This window comes from Peromyscus eremicus, chromosome 2, assembly GCF_949786415.1.
Source record: "Peromyscus eremicus chromosome 2, PerEre_H2_v1, whole genome shotgun sequence".
NCBI lineage: Eukaryota > Metazoa > Chordata > Mammalia > Rodentia > Cricetidae > Peromyscus > Peromyscus eremicus.
In genome coordinates, this window is record NC_081417.1 from 41,898,441 (window position 1) to 41,908,190 (window position 9,750).

A 9,750-nucleotide genomic window follows, 5' to 3' on the forward strand; every position below is an offset into this window, starting at 1 on the left:
GAGGCCTTTTATTAGGTCAGCCTTACAGCTCTGCCTGAGCCTTCATATTTGGATCATTCTCCTTCCTATCTGCCTTTGGTATCCCTAATACGGACCCCATTATTCCTTGGTCCCCTTCTCTAGTTCATACTCGTCCCCTAGAAGAAGTATTTTCCCCTATTCTGGACTATCCCTTGCAGCTTTCCACTGGAGCTCTTTTCCTCCTGCTATCAGTTAATAGATTTAGATGGACCATTAAGCCCAAAGTAGTACAAATCATTAGTCACTGAAAAAAATGCGTTCCACAACTTCCCTAGAGGGAGAATATTTGCATCTTCTCCTTTAGTGAAGCAAAGGAGGAGAAGAGAAGCAGAATTTTTATACCACTAAAGGCCTTAAAGATTTTTTTTTTTAATTTTGCAGTACAATTCAGTTCTACATATCAGCCACGGATTCCCTTGTTCTCCCCCCTCCCGCCCCCCTCACCTTCGCCCCAGCCCACCCCCCATTCCCACCTCCTCCAGGGCAAAGCCTTCCCCGTGGACTGAGATCAACCTGGTAGACTCAGTCCAGGCAGGTCCAGTCCCCTCCTCCCAGGCCAAGCCAAGCGACCCTGCATAGGCCCCAGGTTTCAAACAGCCAACTCATGCAATGAGCACAGGACCCGGTCCCACTGCCTGGATGCCTCCCAAACAGATCAGGCCAATCAACTGTCTCACGCATTCAGAGGGCCTGATCCAGTTGGGGGCCCCTCAGCCATTGGTTCATAGTTCATGTGTTTCCATTCGTTTGGCTATTTGTCCCTGTGCTTAATCCTTAAAGATTAAAGGAAAATGGAAGACTATATCTCAGTCCTCGAGCTTTTGTAATCTAATCGTTCTGCAGAAGGTAAGATAGGATATGAAAACAAACACAATAAAATTGTAGCAAGGGCAACTTAATGTATAAGTATCAACACAAGAAAGAAAATTAAAATCATTTATTGGAGCAGTTGAATCAAGATTTTTAAGTAAGAAGAAATTGCGGGGTGGGAATTGATGGGGATAATGTGTATTACTAGAAAAGAGGCAGACAGGCAGGTGCCCCACACACCATTACACATGCCACACATGCTCTACTCAGCATTCAGACAGTCCAGGTTCAGGCTGGCATGCACAGAGAGTTTGAAGGTAGGTAACCTTCAAAGGATGGTTGTCTCTGAGAGTGGGGACCAAGGTTTGAAGGAAGGAAAGCTGGCTAATCTTTGTGGTAGAGATAATAAGTGTCTGAGTGCAGAGGACAAGAACAAAAAAAAAGTGATTTTAGGATACCTAATTAATTGTATTCTTGGTATAATGACTGGCATGATGGAGTAGTAATAATAAACAAAGCTGAGAATTTGTATATGAGACTCAGAATTTAGATAGCCAACATATTTCTACCATCATCAGTAACTACTGTTCAAATTTAACAAACTTAATTCTGAGAGCCTCTGTCATGACCAACAAGTATAGTAACTGTCATAGCTTTCCTTCCTCGGTTCTGAAGGAAAGCTTTGTTGCTCTAAGAAGGATGGTAAGGAAATATGATAGTTCCCAAAGCTAGAACTGGGAAGATCCAATCAGGTTCACATTTTGTCAGTAAGAATTATTTCTAACCAGAAAAGATAGAAAGCCCAGGAAAGTTTATAGAGCTGTTAGCTGAGAACATGTTTGTTATACAAAGATGAAGATGTGGCAAGTCAAGAGTGCCAAAAGAACACTCAGGACCAGAATGCTCCAGACCAAAGTAGCTGCCCTGACTCAGGACAGCTAATGGATTGATATCTGCAAAAAAATATGTTGAGAGGTGTCTCTCTGGTCACCAATATTACATTGCAATATTTAATTGCTTATAAAATTGCAATCCAATTTTAATGTAAAAATTCTTTCACATGTTCATAAAGCCTAAATATTTCTCAAATAAATAGCAAAACTGAGTAAGGAAAACATTGACCTGAATTTGGATGCTATGAAAAGATTTCAGTGCACAAAAGGGATGTGGAAATGGCCTCGCATTGACATAAACATCTATGATTAGCAGGTGAGCACCTCTATTAATTGTAATTTTGAAACTCACTTTTACTCTACAAATAATCCATCTAGAAAGTGTGTTTTCCTTTGATTAAAGCAAAAGGAAGGTAGAAGTAAACATATTCTGCCAAAAAAAATGGAACAAACTAATTTCTAGTTTCTCTGAATTACAGATATTAGCAACAGAAACACAAACAAGAGAAATGAAGCTGTCAGTCAGAAAAGAATGGGAAAATAAGTAGATAGTTTAATAAAAATACAAAGGGGAATTGCAAATATATTAAATTTAAAGTACTGTATACCATAAACACGCTGAGCAACAAATAGGTTACCAATCTGCAAAGGCTACCTGAGTAGCTAGAATAGGACCCCCAGGTATGGTAGCTGTATTCAAAAACAACCTTGAGTATAATTAAAGAAGAAAATTAATAAGTAAAGTTGACTATACTTATAACATTAAATGAGTTATCATTAACTGGCTTACTTAAGAAAATAAATGTAAGATTTATGTTAAGATATGCTACAATTTGGGCCGGGCGGTGGTGGCGCACGCCTTTAATCCCAGCACTCGGGAGGCAGAGCCAGGCGGATCTCTGTGAGTTCGAGGCCAGCCTGGGCTACCAAGTGAGTTCCAGGAGAGGCACAAAGCTACACAGAGAAACCCTGTCTCGAAAAACCAAAAAAAAAAAAAAAAAAAAAGATATGCTACAATTCAAGAAAACCATTCAACATATTCATGCTAATTACTATGCTTTACAGATTCTTTACACTATCCTAAATTTGGAACCCATTCTATTTGTATCAAATGTATTATTCCACAGAGATTTTAAGGATTGAGATCATATTTGTCAATGAGAAATTAGAGGACAAATTGAAAAAGATAACCTAAAAAACAAGTGGCAGCAATGAAGTGTTTACTCATTAGTGCATCTGTGCAAACTACGTGCAAATAGACCCTGGCAGTGGCTGGCAAACCCCATTTGTGGCCCTCCCAAAAGAACACAATTTCTTTGGTGGGAAACAAACACCTCAGACAATGAGTCACTGCACATACAGATTTATGGTCAAATAATCTGAGGCAAATATGGATGTGTTGTGTAACTTAAATGAATTAGTTGACATATTACCTGTAGATCTTTACAGAGCTTCCAACATGTGCCATTTTGCTATGCTTAAAATGGCACAGAGGGTAACCAATAATAATAGAAATACTTGTAATGTTTCTGAGTCTATGGGACCTCACTGGCGACAACTCCAAAGTAAACAACCTATTCTTGGTATTAGGCTTTTTTTTTTTCTTAGTCTGTGGTGTCTAGTAAGGCGTTGTTGTCCTGCTATATGAAAGACACTATGTAACTGAGTCATAAAACATGGAACAATCAAGCTCATAACTAACTGGATGCTTTATACTTTCTGGCTAGCTTTCATAGTTCTAGAAGGTGCTATACACACTACAAAAGGATAAAAACAATCATCAGTTATACTCAGTTGTGTCCTCTGTGAGGTGCAATAATGGCTATGCTGGCAAGACACGCCCAATGGTACAACAGTGGCACAAACATTTAGATTAGATTAGAATGAATCATGTCTCATGCTACAAGATGAAACGCTAGTGTTGCACTATTATCTTGTGGAAAAAACTGTATCTAGGTAGGTCATAGGTCCTATGGGAGAACTACCATTATTTTCAGGTATATACATAATATTGAAACAACTCCTAATGAACTATCATTATACATATAGATCAATGTGCATATCAATCTCTTCTATAGCATTCCTTTTATAGTATACAGTGCTTAATACAGAGACTCACAACTGCTCAAAGTGAAGAGAAGAGACTGCAAAAAATTCTGTACTAAATTCAACATATATACCATACCCCTGTTGTGGAATAGAATATTTGTTTAACTATGTAAAGATGTGTTGCATTTGTTTATGCTGCATTTGTTTAACTCTGTAATGATATGTTGTTTTTTTTTATGCTGTATATGTTTAACTATGTAAGGATGTGTTGTTGATTTACCTTGTCTGCCTAAGGTACCTGAATAGTGTAATAAAAACTGAATGGCCAATGGCGAGGCAGAGGAGGGACAGGCCTGGCTGGTGCACAAAGAGAGAAGAGGAGCCAGCTAGCCAGGGGCCAGCCAGATATGGGCCAGCTGGGGGCCAGCAAACCAGACAGAGGAAGTAGGAAAGCAGGATGGATAGCACAAACATGAGGTAAACGAGCCTTGGGGCAGCACGTTGACTAATAGAAATGGGTTAATTTGAGTTTACAAAAAAAAAAAAAAAAGCTAGAAATAAGCTTAAGCTAAGGCTGAGCATTCATTATTAATAATAAGTCTCCATGTCATGAGATGGGAGCTGGCCGTCCAAGAAAGCCTACTACATACCTTCTCCTCTCAAGGCTCAGAGATCACTGTGGAAAATGAGTAGAAAGAGTGGAAGAGCCAGAGGCAGTTAATGAAGACAGGGAAAGAGCGTCTTCTGGACACAGCAGGGCACCTGTACATGTGAGCTCAGAGTGGTTGGGGCAGCACTGAGAAAATCTGTGCAAGCCCCAGCCAGACCAAATTCCAATGTGGAGTGGGGAGCTGGGTGAGAAGTCCCACTCACAGTCATGAAGCAATTGGAAATTGTTAGATGTCCAGAGAAGAAGAGGCAGATTGCTTTAAGAGTGTAGACCCTGGTGAGTTAATGATGTGCCAGTGGAAGACCACACATCTAAGAATATTTGGAACAGCTCAGATTTGTCTTGATGGGGAAAACATGTGGGTAGGCAAACAAGGTTTATCTTTGAAATGGATGACTATGTATAAAACATACATGAAACTCTTAAATAACTAATAAAACCAGGAGTGTCAGAGCTACACAGTCTCTCCTGACCATTTTTAAACATTAGCCTCTTTATATGTTTGTCACTAATAATTTCTGGGAAATTATTCATGTTTTATAATGGGCCCTACATTCTTTTCTTGACAATATTTTGGGAAATTACACTGTAGAAAGGGTACAGGCAACCAAAAACAAATGAAGAAAAGAAAATGTACAAACCAATAAGTTTTGGAGTTTACAAAGATCCAGCCTAAATATAGAGAAATGAAAACAATATTTGTTTCTGCTTATGTATAACACTATGTGAGGAAATAGAGAAGACAAGGCTGGAAAGAAAATATAAGTAGTGTAGGGACCACATAAGGTGTGGCCAAGGGTAATATTAAGACTCACAGCCTTTTCTCATCTTCATTTCCAAGCCTATCAAATATTTAACATCTCTTTTAAATGCTGGACACTCTGCCATAGAAACCACAGTTTCTGCCCCCCAAGGAGCTAATAATCTATTTGGGGAGAAATATAAGAAATTCAGAAAAAATGTCCAGTGGGATAATTTGGCTAAACACAGGATCCTGAGGAAGTAATTAGAAGAAGGTATAAACTTGTCTGGGAACAGGTGGGAATTGAGAATTTTATTCAAGGAAGGTTTTCTAAATAAGCTGTCATAGAGTAAGTTGAGTCCTGGGGGAATGAGTATGAAGCAGTAGGAACCATTTCAGCAAGATTTATAGGATTTCAGTATTTATATATGAAAACATGGGCAACTGAAGAGAGGCCCACACTTACTGAAACACTAGCACACAAATAACTGGGAAAACATTAATGATCCACCTACGTTGAAAAACAAAATATATTTTGCCTAAATATTTAGTCCAGACATGTCAATTGAAGAGTTTCAAATCTTTGATCATGAAATTATTTAAAACTCTATTTGCCTATTCCATGATGATGAAACCAAGAAGAGCTGGCCAGGGGATGTAAATACAACTGTCCTTACCACAGTTTATGGTCAGACTTTCTGGGCCATATCCTAATGGTGAGAGGTGTTGAGCCATTGGAGAGGGCTAGGTATCTAAAAGAGATTAATATAATCATCAGGAGAATAGGTTGAACCTGCTGTTATAAAGTATCCACTGCTCTTTTTCCTTCCCCCATATTTAGCTGTTTGGCCATCTCTGTTTTTATACTGTAAATTAACATGAGATATTAGCCAGATGTAGTGCCAGAGTATCAGCTACATACTCCTGTTTCTTTTGTGAATTAACCAGGTTTGGATAGTCTGTTTTGACAACAGAAAATTAATAAGACATATGGGGTATTTACTTCACCTTTAAAAATAACATGAGATAAAATAATAGTAGTTAATGCTTTATATGATAATTTTTCATATACATACTTATGAAAATTTGAAAAAGTAAGGGAGCAGAAAGCATATATAAAATTTGGACAAAGAAACAAAATTTGTAAAGAAATAGCAAGATAACAGGATTTTTTTCTAGTCACAATAAATTATAGCTATGGGCCTAGAGGAAAACCAAATACTATTGTTCTACTAAAGGAACATAGCAATACAATGAGTCCTAATGACATTCTGCTATACCTGTAAGTCAGTTCCTCTCTCATCTGTCATCAGAGAAGCTTCCTCTTGCCAGAGATGGGAACTAACACAGAGATCCACAACTGGACAGTGTGAAGAGAATGAGAGACTTTGGAACACACTCAATCCTAATTGGGATGTCTCCATTGAATACATCCCCTCCAGGCTCACAGAGTTATGCAGAAAAGGAGGCAGGAAGATTCTTAGAGCCAGAGCAGATGGATGACAACAAAGAAACATTGTCTTCCAGACACAGAAGGACTGACACACATATGAACTCATGGTGCCTGTGACAGCATGCACAGGAACCAGGAACAGTACATTGTTCAGGTAACATGGGATCCTGGTGCTGAGAGCAGGGAGTGGACACAGGCTCCCACCCCTAACCCAGAAACTATCTCAAATCAGCAATTGCTTGCAAGGGAAAAATTAGTTTCCTCCAATGGGGTCTCACAGAGTATATTAACTACAGTTAAAAGTAGGGACCACACCCTGCAGTAGAAGCCTAACACTTAACAAACTCAATAGTATTTTTGTAGACGTTTTGTGTCATATTGCTTTGTTTGGGCATTTTTTTTTTTTGGTTTGTTTTGTTTTGCTGTTTTTTTTTTTTTTGTACATTATGGTTTCCACAGTTTTGGATATTCGTGTGTTAGTTGTGTGTTGTCTTTGTTTTGGTTTTTAATTCTAGTTTTGTTTGTTGTTTATCTTCTAAAGAGGAAGGAAGGAAGGAAGGAAGGAAGGAAGGAAGGAAGGAAGGAAGGAAGGAAGGAAGGAAGGAAGGAAGGGAGAAAGGAAGGAAGGAAGAAAGGAAGTAGAATTGAGTGGGTAAGAAGATGGGGAGGATTTGGAGGAGTTGAGAGAGAGGAAATAGAGATCAGAATATATTGTATGAAAAATTTATTTTCAATAAAATATATGTATTAATAACATAGACAGTGATCAGGAGATTTGTGGGAGGAAAATAATGAAATACAGGGCTTGTGTTAGTTTATTTCTGCAGGTTCATGTCTGCTGATTTCCAGCCTTTGGTGGTAAGGTGTTCTTCTCTTTCTCATATATAAAGAACCTTTCTCTTGGAGGTTTGGAGGTCAGTTGTTATCCAGAGTGGAGCAAGTTAGAGGCCTTCCCTATACCAGCTTTTTCTTAGCTATTTACAGCTAAAAATAAACAAAATTCCCCAACAGACTATTTTGGATTGACAGGTCATAAACCCTTTTAGTATATCAAATACTTTCTAATTACTTAGGGAACACTATCATCTCAGGCCTAGAAACTGAAATATTTCAGAAAGAATGCATATAAAATTTGTAGAAATAACCACAGAATCAATTAAACAAAAACAGGATGCAATAAACATATCCCAAGTTAACTTTGTGACATAAATATTACACCTGCATGGCCTGCAGCCTGAGTTAATATTGTCATTGAGGCTTGTGACAAAGGATATCTTTACAATCAATGCTTCTTGTTCATCAGCAAGTGAGGCTTCATGAATGTTTATGAAGAGCATTGTAGCCCAATGTCTGATGCCATTATTTCTAAGACATGTGCATAGATTATTTTTTTAGATGGAATAAGTCTTTCAGATGTTTTGTTAACTTTGTGTATGATATAAAACTACATTATATTTTGATAACTGAATATATAGACAAATACATCCAATTATACAATGAAATGAGCATTGTATTAGCCAATCATCTGTGAAAATCATCTTTCTTTAAAATAATATTAAAATAAACCACAGACCATTGGAAGTGAGCAAGATGCTGCGTAAACACTGAGGCACCAAGGCACTTGTGGCTCCTAAAATGCCAGATTACCTAGGTGCCAACCAGTAGACAACTCAAGAGGGATCATAAGCCCATCTGTTCTCTGGATGAGGGGGCTATTGCCTTGTTCAAAATTTAAGGTCAGAGTACTTACTCTAGGCAAATCAAACAGGTTGAGGATGACATTCACCAAGCTTAGCTCACTGGTAGTTAGTAGAATCTGATGCTGGCCTGGTACCACCTGTCTTCTGAGATTTGGCTACAGATGAACAAAACTTCAGAGGAAACAACTTTTACAGGTTGTGAAGTGTATGAAGATAATCAATGCTGATTCAGAGGACCCCAAACACATTATCAATGTGAAGTAGTACAGTTTGCCAAGTTTGTGATGGATATCAGTGATTGGATAACAGCTACTGATCATTAAAGAAGGGATGAGAGTTGGTATGGACAGAAATAAATACCAAATTCACATTCTACTACCTCTTAAGATTTACCCAACAGTTACTATAATGCAGGTAAAGGAAAACCCAGATGTCACAGGCAAGCAATGTTGGGAGCTGTAAGGAATAGACTGAGAAATTGGAAGAAGTAGATGAAATTCCTCTACTACTTCTAGAGAGATTTGTTAACATTGGAATTGAGCCTCTGAAGGGTGTGCTGCTGTTTGTTCCCTCCAGACATAGGCAAGACACTGTGCTAATTTAGTTGCTGACAGAGATGATGCTCTCTGCATCAGAGTTCTGTGTCTGAGCTCATAGAGAAATACATCCATGAGGGGGATCAAATGTTTGTGAGCTTTTAACATGGCCAGAACAACATCAACAAACTAACCCTGCTTCTGTGAGTGTGAAACTGATGGTACTGAAAGGATGTGGTTTGATGGCTATGCTATGGGGGACAATGAGGTGCAGAGAACAATGTTGGAACTTATGAGTTAGCTGGATGCTTTTGATCCTTGCGGCAACATCAAAGACCAGATGGCCACTAACCAACCTGGTACTTTGGATCCAGCACTGATGAGGCCCACAAGATTGTATAGAATGAATTTAGCTTACTTGATTTAGAGGGTCCAATCCACATCTTTAAGATTCATACTCACTCAATGAATGTTGAAAGATACACTAGATTTGAGTTGTTAACACAACTGTGTCCAAATAACATTGGTGTGGAGATTTTTTTTCACAGATACTGCTATATTTGCAATCCCAGAGTGGCAAGAGTATTCTAGAGTAGGGTTTCTTTAAATCCATAAATCATAAGTCCCATGCCAAATTCTTCACCACTCCCCTATATATGACATAAAACTGAACCCCAGAGGCTGTGAGTGAAAAACTTCCTCTGCTGAAATCCTGTGTTTGCATAACTTTTTGCCACCTCACAAAAATACGGGGTTTTAAAACTTAAAACAAGCAAACAGATAAACAACAGTAGAATCCACAATATTTTTTTCAAATACTGAGTATTTGGTACCAACAGCATAACAGTACAGATAAAAAGAACTTGAGTATCGATG

The 9,750-nt window shown here is 38.3% G+C and overlaps 1 pseudogene; it reads left to right on the forward strand.

Annotated features, from left to right (window-relative positions):
- The first annotated feature begins 8,258 nt into the window (after nt 1-8,258).
- Nucleotides 8,259-9,539, forward strand: LOC131904607 (26S proteasome regulatory subunit 7-like; annotated as a pseudogene).
- The last annotated feature ends 211 nt before the right edge of the window (nt 9,540-9,750 follow it).